At 46.1% G+C, this 21074-nt stretch overlaps 1 protein-coding gene across 5 annotated transcripts in view; it reads left to right on the top strand.

Annotated features, from left to right (window-relative positions):
• Nucleotides 1-21074, top strand: part of TBL1XR1 (TBL1X/Y related 1) — a 271416-nt gene that overhangs the window by 113757 nt on the left and 136585 nt on the right. For 4 of the 5 annotated variants that reach the window (XM_081954230.1, XM_081954231.1, XM_081954229.1 and 1 more), the window contains one exon: nt 7541-7604. The gene's annotated coding sequence lies outside the window, so the exon portion shown is untranslated. Of the gene's footprint in view, nt 1-4121; nt 4142-7540; nt 7605-21074 lie in introns of those variants that run through there. The other variant, XM_081954233.1, reaches the window with a different exon arrangement.

Consider the following 21074-nt stretch of genomic DNA (forward strand, 5'->3'; position numbering starts at 1 on the left):
GACAGATGCAAAACATGAGTTAAATAGTTCTGCTTTCTCCCTGTTGCTTGTCACCTTCTTGCCACTTTCTCCTAGCAATGGACCAATTGTTTCCTTAACTTTTTTCTTGTTTTTAACATGTTGGAAGAAGCTTTTTTTGTTAATTTTTACTTTTGTGGCAAGCCTTTCTTCATTGTGAGCCTTAGCTTTCCTCACTTCATCTTTACAGGCTCGGGCTATTTGCTGATATTCTGCCTTAGTTATGTCCCCCTCCTTCCACTTTTTATACTTACTTTTTTTGTCTTTCAGTTTCTCAGATAGTTGTTTATGTAGCCATGCTGGTTTCTTTTGGGAGCTGTTGTTTTTCTTCTTCATTGGTATTGTGTTAGACTGGGCTTTTCTAATCTCATTTTTCAAAATTTCCCAAGCTTCTTGAGTTGTTTTCCCCTCGAGGATTCTCATCCATGGAATTTTTCCCAAGCTCTCTCTAAGTTTATTGAAATTAGCTTTCTTAAAGTCCAAGACTCTAGTTTGACTTTGTTCTACTACTTGTGTTTGGATAATGTTGAATTCCAATATTGCATGGTCACTTGCCCCCAGGGTTCCTATGGCTTCAACACCTTCTATCATTTCCTCTCTGTTAGTGAGAATTAAGTCCAGTATGGCTGATCCCCTTGTTTCCTTCTCTACTTTTTGGAAAACAAAGTTGTCTGCTAGGTTTGTTAGGAACCTGTTGGATCTTCCACTTGGTGCAGAGTTTGTTTCCCAGTTGATGTCAGGGTAGTTAAAATCTCCCATTACTATTGTGGTGTGCTTCCTACATACCTTAGTTAGCTGACTAGCAAAAAGTTCATCTTCTTCCTCTGCTTGGTTGGGTGGCCTGTAGTATAGACCTATGGCAATGTCATTTCCCCCACAACCTTTAATATTGACCCAAATGCATTCAAGATAGTTCTCATTATTGTTGTGCTCTATTTCTGTAGAGACATAGTTATTTCTTATATATAGTGCAACTCCACCTCCTCTTTTATTTGGTCTATTTCTTTTAAATAATTTAAATCCTTCTAGCTGTATGTTCCATTTGTCAGTTTCATCCCACCAAGTTTCTGTAATGGCAATAATATCATATCTGCCCTCTTTTACTTGAATTTCTAATTCTCCCTGTTTATTCCTCATACTCTGTGCATTGGTATATAGACATTTGAGTCCATTTTGATTGACCTTGTGTTTACTGTCTACATAACCTGTATTATGCCTGACTGCCCCTATTTTCTTGCCACTTGTGTGATTCATGCACATGGTATGACAATCACTATTACATGCTTGGTTTTGCTTGACAGCAGGAGTGATAATCTTACCCACACACACATCTATGTTACATGCATTTATAACCCTATGAATTTTAGTTTGCTGGGGACAGAGATGTTCTGTATCTATTAATTCTCTGTCCCCGCTCTTCAGTTTAAATGTTTATCAAGAAAATCTGTGAATTTAATGCCAAGTAACTCAGTTCCTTTCTTGGATGGGTGCAACCCATCTCTTTTGTACAGTTTTTCATTGGACCAGCTACAGGCTTCATGACTAATAAAACCAAAGCCTTCCCTTTTACACCACTCCTTTAGCCAAACATTAAACTCTGCTACACGCTGGCCCTTCCCTTTTTGTTCCTTATATACAGGTAAAACCTCTGAAAAGATAAGCCTACAACCTATACTATTAAGTTCATACCCCAAGTTCTGGAAATCATTCTGCACAGAAAGTACATCTTTCTGGGATAGATCATTAGTGCCAAGATGTATAATAGCATCAACGTCACAGTCCTTACTTGCATTCTTGACTATCTTAAGAATACGCCTCTTGTCTCTGCTGGCAGTAGCACCTGGCAGACACCTGACCTCTTTTAAAACCTCCTTATCCTCTCCTAAATTAACATCTCTTACGATTGAATCACCAACCAGAAGGTGACTTCTCTTTTTACATACCTTGATCTTCTTCTGCGACTGATGTGTGATACCTGGTTCCCCTTTTCGCCTTTCCGAAGAAAGTTCTTCGTTTTGGACCACGATCCCCTGCTTATTTGAGTCATCATTATCACAACTGCCTTGACCTATCTCTTTAGTGTCCCCATTAAGGTCAGCAAGGGCACTATATCTGTTTTGCTGGGTCACAGCAAAAGCTTTGGGTTTATGGTTCACAGCTCTCAACCTGCCAGATCCCACAGTTGTCCAGACAGCTCTTCTCCTGCAAGATCTTTGTGGCAGAGGGGGCTGATAGTGTGGCTTCACCATAGAGTGGAATGGCTGACGTAGACACCTAGTTTCTGCTTGGAGAGCACAGATTACAGATTCTACAATAGTAACACTGTAGCACTTAGACTTATATACCACTTTGTAATATGTATTTCTTAGTGCTTTATAGCAGGGGTGGAGTGGGAATGGGGATTTAGCAGTATCCTTCCCCTGGAGTGGGGTGGGGACGGAGATTTTGCAGTATCCTTCTCCTGCCATGCCCACCAAGCCATGCCCACAGGACCGGCAGTAAAACAATTTGCATTTCACCACTGCTTTATGGTGCAGAGTTCCCCAACCTTTTTGGGTTGGCAGCCTGGAAGGAAAGGGGGGCGGGGAAGACACAGGCGGTGACCAAAACGTCACAGCTCAGTAGTGGGCCATGTCACACAGGTTGGGGATCTCTGCTTTACAGCATAATCTAAGCAGTTTACAGAGTCAATATACAGCCTCCAACAATCTTGGTCCTCATTTTACCAACCCCAGAAGGATGGAAGGCTGAGACAACCTTGAGCCGGTCAGGATCGAACTCCTGGCAGTAAACAGAGTGAGCCTGCAATACTGCATTCTAACCACTGCGTCACCACGGCTCTTAATAGATATTGCATGATGTGATGTATAATATGTATAATGTATAACTTACAACTATGATTGGAACCAGATTTTCTATTGCTAAGTAATGAGGTTGTTAAGTATACCATGCCAAATTTTATGGCTTTTGTTGTTGTTGCTGTGGTTGTAGTTGTTAAGTGAATCACACAGTCGCTAAGGGAATCCTGCTTTCCCCGTTGACTTTGCCTGTTGGACGCTAGCTGGAAAGACCACAAATCACGAACATGTGTCCCTTGGATGCTGCAACCATTGTAAATGCATGCCAGTTGCCAAGACGCTGAATTTTGGTCATTTGACTGGTTTCACTGCAACAAAAGTGGCCGTAAATCACTTTTTTCAGTGTGGTAATTTCAAAGAGTCACTACCGTGTTTCCTCAAAAATAAGACAGGGTCTCATTTTCTTTTGATACCCCCCCCCAATAATAAGTACTTGGCCTTATTTTCGGGGAGGTGTTATTATTTTTGGGGTGCAAGAGGCTGCTGCTGTGTTGCAATATTTTCGGGAAAGGGTTATTTTAGCGCATTCACTCAAAATCCCGATTGAGCTTATTATCCGGGGAGGTCTTATTTTCAGGGAAACAGAGTAAACAAATTGTTGTGAGTAAAAAGACTACCTGTAAGAGATCAGACAACAATGTCATTTCGTGTCCCGCTGTCCTGTTTCGATAAACAGCTTTGTGATCCTGTTTTATTGTATCGTATTGGTTCATGTGAGAAGAATTTGCGGTATTTATCCAGACAAAGCTATTCCGGCTGTTATGTTTTTTTTGCTGCGTGGCCTTCCGATTATTTATTTTTTTGTGGCTTTGCAGCTTCAGCTGATGGCAATTCTTATTGTGTAGTCACATTGAAACTTTGATTTTTGCGTTAAAAAAAACCCCCAAGGTAATGAACCATCTGGGTATCCTCCAACGAAAGCCGAACAGAACTACTTAGGGTGCCTCAATAATTGAATGAGTAAATTGGCATAAATAAATAAATTAGCATACACTTAGCACAAAGGATCATTATATTTTATATTAAGTCAGTAACACTTGTCAGATAAGATAATTCAGTATGAATGCTGAATTGGCCACTATCTGCAATGCTAATACTATAGTCATTTCTCTCTCTTCTGCGTTCTTTTCCTACTCTTACAAGAAATCAATTCAGTGTTTTTTCCTCCCCTCTGCTGAAAGGGAAATGTACAAGGTCAAGATAAAGAAGACAGTGTATAAAGATGAGGCAGGGATTCTGCAGGTGTAAATTTGATCCCTCTTCAGGTAAGTTGTAGTTTAACAAACGGCCTCTTGCGATGGTGCTGGAAAAGATCTGCAACCAGCCCTCAATCTTGTGGCTGTCTCAGATTCTCTGTGGTTGTGAGAGTGTGATTTTGGGTGCTTCAACACTGGTGCGCATTTCGGACAGCCGCAGCATCCCATGATCATATGAATGCCATTTGCAAACTTCATATCCAGCTTCCAACCAGCAAAGTCAACAAAGAAGCCGGAAATAAGCCATGGTCATGTGAAGTCACATTTATGAACGTTGTGGATCTGCTTAACAATTGCAGTAGAACAGATGTCATAAGTCAGCATGATCATGTGATGTTTCAGTTAACAGCTGTATTGCTTATAACAGAATTGCTGTCCCAACTACCGTTGTGAAGTGAAGACTATCTGTATCAGGTCACCATCCAATTATCCAGTCTATTTCTAAAGGTAAAGGTTCCCCTTCCACATATGTGCTAGTCGTTCCCGACTCTAGGGGGCAGTGCTCATCTCCGTTTCAAAGCTGAAGAGCGAGTGCTGTCTGAAGAGATCTCCGTGGTCATGTGGCTGGCATGACTAAATGCCAAAGGCACACGGAACACTGTTACTTTCCCACTAAAGGTGGTTCCTATTTTTCTACTTGCATTTTTACATGCTTTCGAATTGCTAGGTTGGCAGAAGCTGGGACAAGTAACAGGAGCTCACTCCATTACGCGGTGCTAGGGATTTAAACCGCAGAACTGCTGACCTTTCTGATCGACAAGCTCAGTGTCTTAGCGACTGAGCCACCACATCTACGTCTATTGGCACATAATTGTGATAATTATTCTCATTGGGTAAAACTTATATCTGACAGGTCAGGTCAGTGATGGAGAATCACCTACTAGATATTGTAGAACTTTTAGGGTGGACCGGACTGTCAAAACCCTCATAAAATATCCTGGTGTAGACACTTTCACAATACTACTAAGAAAATAACACAACTGCATTAGAAGGAATTGAGCTCAGCTCCATAAGAGGTTTTTTAAGTTGCATTCAACTTTGATCTGATTTTCACCTCCTTAGTCATCACCCCCTTCCCTGAATAAAAATCCCAAGAGTAGTATTAACCACCAGACCTTGAAGACTAAGAGTATGGGAATACACACACACACACACACACACACACACACACACACACACACACAAATAGAACATGAAAAATAAACAGGAAACATGCTTTTACAACTGATCTTCGGAAATATTTTGAAGTCAATTTGTTTACATTTTAAGTGGATTTTTTTCTACAGCTGAGTTTAATGAGAAATTAAGTTAGATTTATTATTTAACAGAAAATTGCTTATGATTCCTTCTAATTTTAGTTTTTTTTAAAAAAAAGTTATGATAAATATTTATGAGAGTATGTTGCCTTTTGTATATTAAGGCACTGGCATACTTCTGGATCTTTGAAAACATGGTTGTCAAATGTTGGAGAGTAGTTTTTACTGTTAAGTATTTATTTCATAGATTAAATATATAAATATTTTATTCTTTCAGCACATTCCTTATTACTCAGTACAGTATCAGGACATATCACAATCACATATTACATAACATATATCCCAACATGTAACATACATCACATAACATAATGTAGCAACATCATCAGGCCCTTGGAGACATATCTGTGACCACAATTGCTTTGTCTGATAGTTCCTCACTTCCTGTCTTTATGGCATTGACCATGTGGTTGTAGGCCTAGGATGTTATGGTTAGTCACACAGTCAGCAGTTTAGGTTGATTTTGCATTTTTATCCACCTATCAATTTCCTCAAAAGTACCTGTATTAGATAGACGTTGTTATATATTATTAAAGGTTTCGTCATAGGATGTAAGCTGTCCCAAATAAAGTTGCCTTTTGAAATTGATTTGTGGTGATTTTGTCAATGCCAGTATAGTAACCAAGTGGTACTCCAGATGTTTTGGGCAGGGCTTATTTTAGTGGATATGCTCAAAAGCCCAGTTGGGCTTATTATCCGGGGAGGTCTTATTTTCGGGGAAACAAGGTATTACTTGTGTAGTACCATCTCTGCCTTCTTTTGCAACAGTCGTTTTACTTTTATTTGTAGGTTTTTGCATTTTGTGATTTTCTCCATTTCTTTCTCTCCACTACCCAGACTTTTTGACTTGGGGTGTTATGTGTCAGATGCCTGTCTGTTTGAATTCTAACGTCCCAGAGCATTTTCTATGACTTGCCTGTTTTGGGGGCCCACCACTCCTCGCTTGCAGACAAAGTGCTATTTCTTGCAGATATTCCAATGCACCATTGTTGCTACTTTGTCATGCTGTTGTTTGTAGTCAGCCCGTGTGATCTTGCATTCAATTTTCCTCTTTGAACAGACACAGCTTATAAATGCAACAAAATAAATAAATAAATAAATAAACACAATGCCATTTTTGAGAGCGAGGCTGCTATTTGCAATAGAGTTTCTGCTTTGTTTTCCTCAACCAGTGCCTTTGGTTCAGATTTTTATTGGCAGTTTTGGTATCGTGTGTGTGTGTGTATCTGAGTGCTCTCTGGATTCAGTCTGCAATTTCAATCAGATTCTTCCATCATAAAAAAAATATCGACATAAAAATATTTTTTTTTGTTAATTTGAACATGGAATTTAAGATGATAGCTGTCAAGTTAACCTTTCTCTTAAGCATTGCCTGCACTCAGATTTAGATGCTATTAAAACTATATTTCCCCACTCCCCTTTCCCACATCCCATTTCCTGCACCAGTGGGATTAATGTAATTACTGCTTTGTGATCATGATTCCCTATAAGTATGCATTGGAAATTCTTACAACTTTATCTAGCTTTGTTTGGGGAAGCTTTGTTGGTGGTTATTACAAAATGAACTTAAGTCATATTCTTTAAAGCCTTGGTTTGTTAAGGTAAAATCAGAGGTGGGCATCATATAATGTAACAACCGGTTTGCCCATCACCAAAAATGTGGGCACTTTGCTCGCGCACGCGCTTCAAAAAACGTGGCGATACAGGACGGGATAGTGCCGGGGGCGGGAGCAGGCCCACACATTGGCTGGAACTACCAGTTTGTCAGAACTGGTCCGAACCAGCAGCAGCCCACCTTTGAGTAAAATGGCTAATGCATTGCGACAACAATCTTTAATACACTTAAAATATGGGCCCCTGAACTGTCATCACCATCTCTATTGGCAATTTTAATATGGAAATAAGCCGGTTCCAAACAAAACATTGTAAATCAGCAGTTCCTTCTCTTTTCATTTGAAAACCGACACAAGCATTTTCTTCTTTTAAAAATTCGAAAGTTAAAAATGTCAGCCTTACTCTTTTAAAATCTGTCTGAACATTTAGTCTCCTCATTGTCTCAAATTAAACCTTGCCTTTACTCTTCATATTTCAGTACCATCTTCCTGTGATAGGAGGCTCCTAAGAGGAAACTTCTACCTATCAATGCACGACCAATGGTAAGACGCCAAATGTGTTTTTTTGTGTCTGAAGTTGTTTTAAATTGGCTTCATAGATAATCCTCACTTAATAATTGCCCTATTTAGTGACTGTTCAAAGTCATGATGGCACTCAAAAAATAACCAGCACTGTGGTTTATATTGGTTAGGGTTATGATTAATTCATCCATCCATCCATCCATCCATCCATCCATCCATCCATCCATCCATCCATCCATCCATCCATCCATCCTCTTTTTCTTTAGTATTGTTGGTGGAAATGGAAATTAGAATAGGGGGTAAAATGGAATGTTTTTTATAGTTTATTAAAAGTAGAATTAAATATATTGCAGTATTTGTCTTAAATACTTCTGTTTTTATCCAGCTACTCATATGTGCTTTCTCAAAAGCTGCTCCAACTCTTAGATTGCTGCTGTATTTTCTTGCTCCCTAGCTTACTCCATTTTTAATGCCCACCCCTGCTAACAATCATTACATTTTTCCTAGCCTAGTAAAGGATGTCTGACTATGATATTTTAAATCTCATTGTTCTTAAAATATGCCCAGAAGCAAGGCACTGTGATAAGGATAGGAGATTTATTTGTGTGTCTGTGGGAAGAGAATTAATTTCAGTATAAATAATACAGTCTCAGTAAAATTTAAAATGTGATCTTTCACGTGAAAAGGCTAAACAATGATCTCACTTTTTAAAGAACAGGATGTAACATATTTTCACACTGTTGTGCTCCGTCCTTATGCTTTTAGCTATTTGAGGGTGTAAAAGAAAGAGTGTGTTCAAGTCCTTTTAAAAGAACTTTTCTGGACTGTGGCCTTTCATGTTTTCTTACAAAAGTAGAGAATGTTTTGCTTTGGTTTAAGCTTTTGAAGATGCCTCTCCTTGTAGCCCAGTGCTTCTCAATTATTTTCTGTCATGCCCCCCCTAGGAAGAAGAAAACATTTCGCGCCCCCCCCCCCGGCGCGACTGTAAATAGTATAATTTGTCTATAAAATTGTTATAAGTACACCTCTGCATAACATAGCACACCGGTCTTTCCTCGTCTCCCACCGTAGTCACATGCTTTCTTTCCTCTTTCCCTCTTACTTGTCTATCCTTCCTTCCACCCTCCCTTCCTCCTTCCCTTCCTTCCTGCCTCCCTTCCAGTTCCCTCCTTCCTCTTTCCCCCTGCCTGCCTGCCTTCTTTCCTCTTTCCCTATCCTCCTATCCTTCCTTTCTCCCTCCCTCCTTCCCTGCCTCCCTTCCAGTTCCATTCTTCCCTCCTTCCTTCTGCCTCCTTCCTGCCTGCTTGCCTTCTTTCCTCTTTCCCTCTTGCTTGTCTATCCTTCCTTCCTTCCACCCTCCCTTCCTCCTTCCCTTCCTTCCTGCCTCCCTTCCAGTTCCCTCCTTCCTCTTTCCGCCTGCCTGCCTTCTTTCCTCTTTCCCTATCCTCCTATCCTTCCTTTCTCCCTCCCTCCTTCCCTGCCTCCCTTCCAGTTCCATTCTTCCCTCCTTCCTTCTGCCTCCTTCCTGCCTGCTTGCCTTCTTTCCTCTTTCCCTCTTGCTTGTCTATCCTTCCTTCCACCCTCCCTTCCTCCTTCCCTTCCTTCCTGCCTCCCTTCCAGTTCCCTCCTTCCTCTTTCCCCCTGCCTGCCTGCCTTCTTTCCTCTTTCCCTATCCTCCTATCCTTCCTTTCTCCCTCCCTCCTTCCCTGCCTCCCTTCCAGTTCCATTCTTCCCTCCTTCCTTCTGCCTCCTTCCTGCCTGCTTGCCTTCTTTCCTCTTTCCCTCTTGCTTGTCTATCCTTCCTTCCACCCTCCCTTCCTCCTTCCCTTCCTTCCTGCCTCCCTTTCAGTTCCCTCCTTCCTCTTTCCCCCTGCCTGCCTGCCTTCTTTCCTCTTTCCCTATCCTCCTATCCTTCCTTTCTCCCTCCCTCCTTCCCTGCCTCCCTTCCAGTTCCATTCTTCCCTCCTTCCTTCTGCCTCCTTCCTGCCTGCTTGCCTTCTTTCCTCTTTCCCTCTTGCTTGTCTATCCTTACTCCCTCCTCCCTTTCTTCCCTCCCTCCCTGCCAGCAGCTCCTCCAGCATCCCAGCTGGAAGCAGCAGCACAACAGTCGCCGTTACCAGGGGCAAAGGGGTGGCGGTGGCAAGATCGGGCGACCGCCGCCCCTTTGTCCCTTCCCCAACAGCGGCTGTTGCGCTTCCGCTTCCAGACGGAATCCTGGCGGTGGAGCTGCTGGCGGGGAGGCGAGCTACCTGCATAAAGACGCCGCCGAGGGCATGGCAGAATATATCCCGGCTTGAAGTGGCAGCGCTGGGGACTGCTCAGAGACTCATCAGAGCCGCGGGCTGGAGCTGTGCAAAAAGTCTGCTTGGGCTGGGGGGGGGGAAGGGAGGGAAGCCTGGGACAGCCATGCTTCCCTCCCTCCCACCCCCGCCCGAGCAGGCTTCTTGCACAGCTCCAGCCTGCGGCTCCAATGAAAATCCACAGTCCGAAGTGCTGCCACTTCCAGGCGGGATATATTATGCCTCGCCCACGCCGCCGCCGTTGCACCCAGATGGAAAGGGAGCCTTCGCGCCCCCCTTTACGGAGCCTCGCGCCCCCCCAGGGGGCGCGCCCCACTATTTGAGAACCGCTGTTGTAGCCTCACATGTTCTCTGCCTGCAATACATTGTCATTGTTGCCTATCTTCATAGCACAATAAACAGAAAGATACAAGGATTGGTTAGGTAGTGTTATTGCTGGAGGCTAACAAACAAGTCACATTGGCCTCAATCAGAGTTGAGTGGAGAAATAAAAATACATTCTGGAAACAATCAGTGCTGTCTAACAAAGTGCCTCCCCTAGATCAGCAACAATATTCTTATTTTTCAATTGCTACTATGCTTGGATTTAATGGGGGCCTTGGTTTAATATGATCTGGCAGTGGGCTGATTAGCAAGTGCTTCAATACTATTTCCTGGTTTTAGAGAACATAGCTGGGCATGGTTTTCCAATGCCAGACAATGCGAACGACCAAAAGATTTATCAGTATGAGTACTCCTCAGCTTGCATCAACCTTGGAAAAGATGTTCAATGGTCCATAAAGCATCTCTGGCAGTTGTAAAATACTGTGTGTGTCCCCACTCTATCCCTGTGGTCACATGGGGCACTTGGCAAACCACTCTCATTTATGATTGGTATATGATATATATACAATTACAACACACACACACACACACACACACACACATATATATATATATATGTTGTAATTGTACTGATAAATAAATAAAGGGGTTGTAACACACACACACACACACACACACACACACACACACACACACACACACACACATATATATATATATATATATATATATATATATATATATATATATATATATATATATATATTTTGCTGACTTATAAAAAAAAACCATCACTTAGGGAGAACAGGTTCATATTTATGATCACCTGATTTGTTTAACAACATCATAAGACCAGTTGTAAAATTGGTTCTGGTCCCATGGGCCCCTTGATTTTACAATGATCATGACTTAATGACTGCAATTTCGGTCCCAGTTGCAGTCGTAAATCAAGTGATATCTGTAATGTAAATAGCGCCAAAGTAATCCCGTATTTTGTTTAATTCCAAATTGCTATATACCAATCAGACCTTTGCAAAATAGAACACGAGTTGGATCTTTCTAAAGCAATTCAGTTTTAAAAGTTGTACTAATGTACATCTTTCCGTTTCCCTTTGTTTTTTTCAGGGCGCTGCTCTGGAGAGTCCAAGCAAGGGTTAAATACAGCCAATCTGCCCAGAACTGAATTGAAACTTTAAGCCACGCCTCTGGTGCTGACCATCTTCATTTTTTTTTTTCAATTCAGCTAGCCCAGTGGACGCGCTTCAATTTTCTCTTCAGTTCTACAGATTGCTTGGACTCTCCTAGATTTAAAAGTAGGAAATATTCCTTTAATTGTGTCTTTTACGAGCAGGCTCGGTGAGAGAAAAATTCCTTTTCCCCTTAATTGGCTATTTGCTCACCTCTTGGTCCTCCTGATGTCCTGGGTTCTCTCGGGCACCGTAGGGCTACAGGCAGCTGTCGTGGGAGGCACGTGGGTCGAAGTGCCGATGCCAGTGCCGTCACAGGACCCACACTGCGTTAGGGAACCCTGCTGAAGGCTCCGTTGCCGCTGACCGTGCTTTGAAGAAGCCGCGTTCGGCGCTGCTCTTCAGGGCTCCTATCTAGTCCCAGTGGCCATTTTGGGCTGCATGACTGGTGCGGTGGCCATTTTGAGGAGCCGGAAATTCTGGCTGCCATTTTCTTTAGCCAGTTTCGCTTTCTGAGCAAATTGCCGCAGCTGCCTGGTTGCCTGACTCACTGCAGGTCGCCGCACGGAGGCTCTTTGTCTGGTTTTCCGCTGGCGATTTGACTCTTAGCCTTGTAAAACTATCAACTTGGTGCGGCAATGGATTGTGGCTTACCTAGGTCGCCTTCCATTACCTGTCCAGGTGCTGGGAGCTGATCTCAGTGGACTTCTGTGTCTCTCTTCTGAGCACTTGGGTCCACGGTCTGCAACTGTGAAGGTGATGAATGGAGGTAGTCCCTGCCTGTTTCAGTTAGACCCCAACCTTTCAGCCATGGCATATCAGATCCCTGAAAATTCAGTACAGCTTGCTTGCAACTTTTTATCTAGGAGATGTTGGTTTATCTCTTGTAGAAAACAGAAAGATAATTTCTCCTGGTGTTTGAAACTATGCTTTATGAGTATTGGTGGTAGGAGAACTGCCTATATTATAAAAAGTGATGTAAAAGACATCTTCCTAGCCCTTAGGCCCTTCATTGCCTTTCTGCCATAGACATACCCAAAGAGAAGTAAGTATTTTCCTGTACACCGCTTGGAGAGTCCAAGCAATGGGTTAATTCAGTCTGCTTGCCCTTAGGACTGAGGAACTATTTTTCCTTTAGCCACACCTCCTCCTGGTGTGATCAATCCCCCAGAATTCTTCCTCAGTCAGCCCGTTTGGACGTAATTAGCTAGAGCTCTGAGCTGAATTAATCCTTTTTTGGCTTGGACTCTCTATTTGCGTTTTATTTCTCTTTCCTAACATTTTCCCAACTTCGTGAGACGTTTTTCTCCTCATCGCTGCGCTTTTCTCCAGCAGAATTTACATTTGAAGGCCAGGAGGTAAGCTGGAAGGTGGTGGGGGTGCCCCTCAGCCGATCCTTATGGGACAGCTTCGGAGGCCTGCCGCTTGTCGTTTAAAACGGCACGGCTGCAGCGGCGAGGTTCCTACGTTCCCAGGCCCCTCGTTTGTTATTTTAGACGAAGTTTTTTTTTCCGTTCCCCGGCCTGCTAGAGGACCTCTGCCGCAGGGAGGAGTGAGCGATCGTCGCCATTCGAGGTGCTTTCGCTCCTCGCTCTCCCTTAGCCCCACGCTGTTGGGGCGGCCATTTTAGGCGCGAAAAAAGCGCGCCCAGCCATGGCCGCCATTTTGCATCAGCCTCGTTATCAGGAGACCGCTGGAGGTGGCAGGGCCTAGCAAGGGTTTCTCAGGCTGGGATCACCACCTCCATCCTTTTGCCTATTTTTGCGAGCGGTGCTGGTTCCTGGGCCATACCAACGGTCATTATACCGGCTCAGGGAGGAGGCCTAAGTAAGCGCAGGCCAAAGCATTTTTCTAGTCATTCTCCTCCCTGCTTCTCCTGCGGAGCCTTGCGCCTCGGTGCAGGCCCCAATCCTACCCCTGGGCCTCTGACTGGTATTAAGCATGGGATATTTCATACGTATTGACTCAATTACTGTGCATGTAGCAATTTTGACAAATCTTTTTGTTTTGTTCCCCTTGCAGCAACCAGTCTCTCTCTCTAACTTCTGCCTTGTCATAGCCTTGCTCCATCTTGTGTGGTCATTGACTATGGACCTGCCTAGTCCCCCCGATTCCCAAGATACTAGGCCGAGCCTCTTTCAGGCCCCTAGCAAGGGTTCCTCCTCATCGGGGAGTGGGGGTGCGGGCAAGAGTGGTGGGGGTAGTTCTGGGAAACAGCGTTCCAGAACCCCTTCCGTGGCTGAGGCCAAGGATGCTGAAAGGTGCCAGCGGGCCCTTGACAAGCAGTTTGAGAAGGCCAGACGCCAGGCAGACAGGGAGCAGTCCCACTCAGGAATCCCTCCCTCCCGGGAGGATCTCCAAATGGTCCTTGAGGAGGTGGAGTCCCAGGACCTATCCCCAAATAGGTCATTTGCAGAGCCGGCATCCCCGGCACCCTCTTGGGCCTGTGAGCAGGCCCCTCCCCCTGGGGATGCTAGCATAGATGATATGCAGGGTGAGGCTTCACCCCCCCTAGAGGAGGGTTTGGATCCTGATTCTGACTCAGAGGAATTATCTCCCCGCATGCAGGAACTGATGGCCCGTGCCATTGCCAAGGGCATCACGGAGGCCATGAAATTTAAGAATCCCACTGCAGTGGCCCCAAGGGGTCCCAAACCCAATCAGGCAGCTCCCCCTCCAAGCAAGCGTGCTCGCCATCCTTCCCTGGAATCCTCGGTGGTCAGCGAGGCCTCTGCCATTGAGGATCCTGACCCGGAGGTGCTAGGTCTCTCGGACGATGAGGACCTCCCCCCTGAAGCGCCCGCCTTTGCGGGTCTGTTCAAGCCCAGCCTTTTCAAATCTGTCCTCCACAAGGTCAAGGCTGCCACCAGGGTGGGGATCAAGCCCATGCCGGCTGCGCCGGCGGCGGATGCCACTCCGGCTAATCCCAATGCGGTCATGTTTGATGTCCCAGCACCCCAACAGGAGCTGGTTCCGGTCCCGGGGCTGTTTCTCGACCTAATCCAGCGCCAGTGGGCTCAACCAGCCACGCAGTCCTCTCCCAGTGGGGTAGATAGGAAGCTTTATACTATGGAGCCAGTGCTGGAGGTCCTTCTGGCCCTTCCCACTGTCGACCCGCCCATCGCTGCACTCACTTCTAACTCCTCCCTACCGGCCGACCTCCTGGAAGGCCTTAAGGCGGAGGACAAGAAGGCGGAAAAGGCGTGCCACAAGACCCACCTGGTGGCTGCCTGGGCTATTAGGGCCTCTTCATCCGCCTCCTTTTTCAATAGGGCTTCTGTGATCTGGCTACGCGAGCTCCTAACCAAGCTCCTGGCGGGAGAGGTCCGCCTCCACCAGGACGTGTCTAAAATAATCGCGGCTTCCCAATACGCCGCTGACGCTTTCCTTAACGCCACTAAATTCGCCTCCAGGGCACTCGGCTCTAATATCACTTCTCGCCGGTTGATCTGGCTCCGCCATTGGCAAGCGGACCAGAAAAACAAGTGGAAGCTGGCTTCCGCCCCCTTCAAGGGGTCCAAATTATTTGGCGAGTCCCTGGATCCTCTCCTCATCGAGTCCTAGGACAAGAGGAAGATCCTCCCTTCTCTAACCAAGAAGCAGGAACGTAAGACCACTCCCTATTCCAGGAGGCAGTCCTTTCGTGCCTCCGAGCCTTCCACCTCTGCCTCTTCCTTCTCTCCCTCCAATAGGTCCTTCGGTCAGCAGGGCGACAGGTCCCAGGACAGGGCGCCCTTTCGGGACAGAGGCAGGCAGCAGTTCGGCTTCCGCAAGTATAACCGCGGTGGGGCCTCCAACAGGCCGTTCCGTAAGTCAAAGTGACTGCCCGAGCTCGGCGCCCATCGGGGGTCGGCTCCAGCTGTTTGCCTTCCATTGGGCCCAGACAACCGAGGATGCTTGGGTTCTGCAGATAGTCAGGGAAGGCCTCTCCCTGGAGTTCCTGTCCCTCCCCCTCCGGACTTTCATCCGGTGCCCCGTCCCATCCTGCCCTCAAAAGAGGGAGCGTATGGACCAGGAAGTCAGACATCTCCTAGACATCAGGGCCGTGGAACCCGTTCCCCAGGGCGAAGAGGGGAGGGGTTTTACTCCATCCTCTTCCTGGTGCCAAAGAACTCGGGGGGGTGGAGAGCCATCTTGGACCTCAAAAACCTCAACAGGCACATCGCCTACCGGAGGTTCAAGATGCAGTCACTGCAGACCATCCTGGCGGGGATTCGACAGGGAGATCTCCTCACATCTATAGATCTCAAAGAGGCATACCTCCACATTCCCAACCGTCCACAGCACAGGAAGTTCTTGCGCTTTTATTATGCAGGTCGCCACTTCCAGTACAAAGCTCTCCCATTCGGCCTCTCGTCCGCTCCTCGGACGTTTACCAAAGTTCTGGCGGTAGTGGCGGCCCAGCTAAGACGCAGGCCCATAAGGCTCCAGTGCTACCTGGACGACATCCTTATCCAGTCGTCATCCAGGCAGCAGGCCCTGCGGGATCTCCAAACCACTATGAGATCCCTCAGAAATCACGGCTTCACTCTAAACATAGAGAAGAGCCATCTCACTCCAACAAACAGACTTGTACACCTGGGGGCGGTGATAGATACCAACTTGTGCAGGGTTTTCCTCTCCCAAGACAGGTTGGACGGTCTAAGGTCCATGACCCACAAGGTGATGAGCTTGAGGCAGGCTCCAGTGGTCCTTCTGTCGCAGCTGCTGGAAGAAATGATCTCCTGCATTTCCATCGTGCCGTGGGCCCGCCTGCATTCCAGGGCTCTTCAGTGGCTGCTGCTGCCGCACCAGAGGGCATCCAGGAGCAACTCTCCCAGACCGATTCGAGTTCCGCCGGAAGTGAAGAGGTCTCTCCGCTGGTGGGTGTCTCCGGCCATCCTCAAGGGCCACCTATTCAAGGAGCCCGAGAGGTTAATCATCACCACAGACGCCAGCCTCTCCGGCTGGGGAGCCCACATGGGTTCCCTGGTTGTCCAGGGTAAGTGGTCCCAAGTGGAAACCAGTTACAGCATCAACCTACTGGAACTGAGAGCTGCTCGCCTGGCCCTGCGCCATTTCAGCCGGTCCATCCATCGTCAACATGTGCTTCTGATGACGGACAATGTGGCCACCAAGGCCCACATCACCCGCCAGGGTGGCACCAGATCCAGAGCACTGATGAGAGAGGCGGAGTCCCTGGGCCGCTGGGCGGAGCGCCACCTGGAATCTCTCCGCTCCGACCACATCTCCGGAGTGGACAACACACAGGCAGACTGGTTGAGCAGGACAACCATAGATCCTGCGGAGTGGAAACTGGACCCTCGCCTGTTCCACCAGATGTCCAACAGATTCGGAAATCCGACCGTAGACCTGTTCGCGTCCAGGGACAACAAGCACCTCAACCGCTTCTACTCCCGGTTCTTCACCCCGGGGGCGGAGGGGACAGATGCACTGCGTTGCAAGTGGCCCCGCGAGCTACTTTATGCCTTCCCGCCCCTGCCTCTCCTTCCTCAATTCATTTCCAAAGTCATCGCAGAGGGAGCGGAAGTTCTCCTCGTGGCCCCACACTGGCCCCACAGGTCGTGGTTCGCCGACCTTGTCCACCTGTCGGTGTCTCCTCCATGGCGCATCCCTCCGGACCAGATCTCCCTCAGCCAGGGGGCCGTGGTTCACCCAGAGCCCCAGTGGCTCCAGTTGGCCGTCTGGCACTTGAGGGGGACCAACTGAAAGGCGAAGGCCTGTCAGAGGAGGTAGTGAACACCATTCAGGCGGCGAGACGCCCTTCAACCACCAGAATTTATGATGCGTCTTGGGCCGCATTCGCAAAGTGGTGTGAGGAGCTGCTCATCGAGCCTACGACCGCGCCTGTTTCCAGAGTCCTTGACTTTCTTCAAGCGGGACTCAACATGGGCCTGGCCCCGAACACCCTTCGACGCCAAGTGGCGGCCTTGTCCACCGTCTGGTCGGGCGACCATCTTTTGCCTCTCAGCAAAATCCCGAAGGTGAGACTCTTCCTCAAGGGCGCCTCTAACCGTCGCCCTCCCACCGTTCATCGCTACCCCACTTGGCAGCTGTCCGTGGTCCTACGGGCCCTCTCCGGCCCTCCATTTGAGCCTCTACGCACTACTTCTCTTCGATTCCTGACGCTGAAGACGGCCTTCTTGATTGCCATCACGTCTGCCCGCCGGATTTCGGAACTGGCGGCTCTGTCTGTTCGCCAGGACTTGTGCGTCATCCACCCTGACAGGGTCATTTTGAGGCTGGACCCGACCTTTACCCCCAAAGTAAACTCATGGTTCCATAGAGCGCAAGACATTGTGTTGCCAAATTTCTGTCCTCATCCGTCGCATCCCAGAGAGCGTTCCTGGCACAATCTTGATGTCAGGAGGGCCCTGAAGGTTTACATCGCTCGCACTGCGGAGTTCAGGAAGTCAGAGGCTCTCTTCCTCTCCTTCCAGCCTGGTTCCCTAGGGAAGAAGGTCTCTTCCTCCACGATTGGCAGGTGGCTTCGTGCCTGCATTGCGACAGCCTATGAAAGCCAATCCAAAGCCGTTCCGCGCGGCATCACCGCACACTCCACACGAAGTGCTGCTACCTCAGCGGCCTGGGCCACCCAGGCCTCAATCCTGGACATCTGCAGGGCCGCTACGTGGTCCTCTCCTTCTCCTTTTGTGCGACACTATAAATTGGACATTTTCGCCTCAGCTGAGGCGTCCTTCGGCAGGCGTGTGCTCCAGGCGGTTGCGTCAGAGACCGAATCCCGGGAGCCTTCTTCTGCCCACCCAGATGGACAATAACTTGGGTATGTCCCATTGCTTGGACTCTCCAAGCGGTGTACAGGAAAATGACCATTGGCTTACCTGAAGGGTCCTTTTCTGTACACCGCGGGAGAGTCCAACCCACCCTGGCTCTCAAGGCCGGGATTCGGGTTCTTCGTGTCAACAGTACATCATTTTGGACGCTTCGCTCCGTCCGCACGAACTGACTTCTTCTAAGAATTCTGGGGGATTGATCACACCAGGAGGAGGTGTGGCTAAAGGAAAAATAGTTCCTCAGTCCTAAGGACAAGCAGACTGAATTAACCCATTGCTTGGACTCTCCCGCGGTGTACAGAAAAGGACCCTTCAGGTAAGCCAATGGTCATTTTCCTCATTTGAGTAGCTGGATCAATGGTGGATTAATCGTAGTATTCGCAGATACAAGTAGTCCTTGACTTACAATCACAATTGAACCCAAACTTTCCATTGCTAAGCAAAGCAGTTGTTAAGTGAATTTCCCCCCATTTTATAACCTTTATTGCAACTGTTGTTAAGTGAACCACTGCAGTTGTTAAATGAATCATGCAGTCATTAAGCCAGTTTGGCTTCCCCTGTTGAATTTGCTTGTCGGAAACCGGCTGGTTTTGGATACAAATGGTGATCACATGACCTCGGGACAGGGCAATACAGACCAGTCACCAGGTACCCAAATTTTGATCTTGTGTCCGTGGCGATGTTGCAAAGGTCATAAGGGGGAAAACCTGCCATAAGTCACTTTTTTCAGTGTCGTCGTAACTTTAAACGGTCACTAAACGGATGGTAGTAAGTCAAGTATCTAAACCTGTATCTAAACCAATGTTCTTTGTTCCCTCTGCTTTCAATTTCAGTTTCATAAAACAGAATAAACAAATGGGAAAAAATGCTTTGCCTTTTAAAGTTTGTTTAAAAATGTTTTTGTAACATTTAAACATGAGCCGCTGTGGTGCAATGGTTAGAGTGCAGTACTGCAGGCTACTTCTGCCTGCCTGCCGGCTGCCTGCAATTTGGCAGTTCACATCTCACCAGGGTCAATGTTGACTCAGCCTTCCATCCTTCTGAGGTCAGTAAAATGAGGACCCAGATTGTTGGGGGGGCAATATGCTGACTTTGTAAACCTCTTGGGGTGGGGGGCTATAAAGCACTGTAAAGTGGTATATAAGTCTAAATGCTATTGCTAAACAACAGCAATAATGAACCCAACCTCCTTACTCGACTCACGCTCCACCTTAAAGGCAGTTCATAAATATTATAATATTTATGTACATGCCTTTTGCTAAAACAGGGTGTTAAAATACACGCCCAGTAAAATGAAAAAGCAAAAACAAAAACACCTGCTTTACTTAAGACTTTTTAACTTTCACAAAGTGCTTTTCCCATCTGCAAGAATAAAGTGCATATGACTTCATACTTCAGTCAAGAGTTCAGGACCTTTTCACATTATTGCTTATTAAAAAAATGACTCACTGCATCATAAAGTACGATCAGCTCAATTAAATTTTAAAATATTCAGAAGAATCTGTTGTCGTACTGTATTTTGTTCTAATTGCCGCCCCCAAATAAGCATTTGTAGAGTTGCAGACTAGCTACTTAGAAAAGTAAAAATGGATCTTTAATTGTGGCTTACAGCATGCTTTGTAGAAGGAAAATCTTTTAGAAAAGTCACTATTGTAAGAAGTGGAGTATAAAAATAAATAAAGCAGAGGGCATTTTATGACGGAGTAACTCAAAATATAGTCTCAGATGAAACATGCACGAAATATAATGCTGGATCAATTGTGTAGTGTCACAAGAATCATCCATTTTTAGAACCCTTTTTAAAGAAAGCCCTGTAGAGCTGCTGACAACTTTGCAGTTATGGATAGTCCTTGATTTAGGACCATAAATAAGCTTGGAATTATGGTTGTTAGTCATGTCAACATTAAGGGATCACATCCAATTTTGCAATCTTTTTTGTTGCGGTCAATAAGGCGAACACTGTGGTTGTTAAGTGAACCTGGAAGCAAATGCTGGCCATAAATTCACAATCTTCTGACTGTAGATTGCTGCAAATGGCCATAAAAACACCCGGAATGTGAGTCCACCAAGAATGTGGTGATGGAGTTGTTGGAACTTTGATACAGGGTCATAAGTACTGTAGCTCTGGGCATATCCATCATCATTTTGAACAGTTGCTGAGCAACTGGTTGTAAGTTGAAAGACTATCTGTAATACTGACTTAAATAGTTGCATCCTTAAGTTGACAAGAGGCCCTCCAATAACCACAGTAATGTATTGTAGCAAAAATTGGAGGAGTGAAAGGGAATATTCAGGACTTTGAAACCCAATTGTTAGAATATCTCCCTGTTGGCTCTTAAAATTTGTCTGTATGCAATTCATGACATGTAACATAAGGACAGCCCAAGAGATAGGTGTTGTGGCAGATGAAATACTAAGATTAAATAAATGTGATGTAAGGAGCTACAAGATCCCAAAGGAGAAGCATGAAAGATTTTACTAAAAAGTCAATAAGAGTTGGAATTCTAAAAAGGGCAAGAGATAATGGATAGATATAGAATACTTCTTAATAGGGTGGCTATCATATTAAGAGTTAGAAAAAAAAAGCTAGAAGTTAGAAATTAGGAAAATAGTATTATATATATTGATATAGAATAGAATACATTATAACTACTTACCCTGTTTCCCTGAAAATAAGATCTCCCCGAATAATTAGCACAATCGGGCTTTTGAGCACATGGACTAAAATAAGCCCTCCCAAAAAAATAAACCCTCCCTGAAAAAATATTGCAACACAGCAGCAGCCATGAGGTGACCATGCTCGCTGCTTCCTGCACCTCAAAAATAATAAGACCTCCCCGAAAATAAGGCCAAGCGCTTATTTCGGGGGTCAAAAGAAAATAAGAC

The sequence above is a fragment of the Natrix helvetica genome (genome assembly GCF_964273705.1).
Source record: "Natrix helvetica genome assembly, chromosome: 5".
Lineage (NCBI taxonomy): Eukaryota > Metazoa > Chordata > Lepidosauria > Squamata > Natricidae > Natrix > Natrix helvetica.